Source organism: Octopus bimaculoides, chromosome 9 (assembly GCF_001194135.2).
Source record: "Octopus bimaculoides isolate UCB-OBI-ISO-001 chromosome 9, ASM119413v2, whole genome shotgun sequence".
Taxonomy (NCBI): domain Eukaryota; kingdom Metazoa; phylum Mollusca; class Cephalopoda; order Octopoda; family Octopodidae; genus Octopus; species Octopus bimaculoides.
In genome coordinates this window covers 71,983,575-71,984,493 of record NC_068989.1, presented here as the reverse complement: position 1 = coordinate 71,984,493, position 919 = coordinate 71,983,575, and positions in this window count along the sequence as shown.

The window sequence follows — 919 nt, the reverse complement described above, 5'->3', positions numbered from 1 at the left end:
AATGAGTAACCATGTGCTTCTAGTAAAATGCATTGAGTAATCAATTCTTTGGCTTAATGTTAAATTTTTTTTATTGCTCTTCCCTCAGGCGACTCCCTAGTGTCATCCAACAACACCAGAGTCCTTGGAGTAATTGTTGATAACAATCTAAGCTGGAGTTCCCACGTAAACAGCAAAGTTGACTTGGCTCGCAAGATGTGCTCCTGGATTCTGAGAACTTTCCAGTCTAGAGATACCCACACCATCATCCTTCTCTGCTCTACTTTTGCCCGACCCCACCTCGAATGCTGTTACCCACTGTGGTCCGCCTAATACGAAGCAACTCATTATGAAAGCGGAAGCACTCCAGAGGTCAATAACAATAAAGATAGACAGCATGAAAGGCATTGACTACTGGGGTCGACTAAAAAAACTCAATCTCTCCAACGCCGCCGGGAGCGCTACATCATTTGTGTGATGTGGAAAATATTCCATCAATATTGCACAAATGATGTTAGCATCTATTTTATATTCCATCTAAGTCTTGCCCCCCACCCCACCCCACCGTGCTATCCGCCCACTACAAAAATCGAACTCAGAACACATTACATCACAACCACTTTGCTTCAACCGGTCCATGTCTTTTTAATACCATACCAAAATACGTCAAAACGGAAACGGATGCCATAAAATTCAAAATTTCACTAGACAAATTTCTTCAACAAACCCCGGACCAACGTCCTACACCTGGATATGTTTCCAACAGTAATAATTCTTTGCTTGAGTTGTCCATGGTGACCCAAATAGGACTAAAGGACTTCACCAGGTGGTGCTATTAAGTTAGACATGACCTGGGCCTATACTGGCTGAAACCGATCAAAGTTATCAAAGTTATATATATATATATATACATATATATATATATATATATATATATATA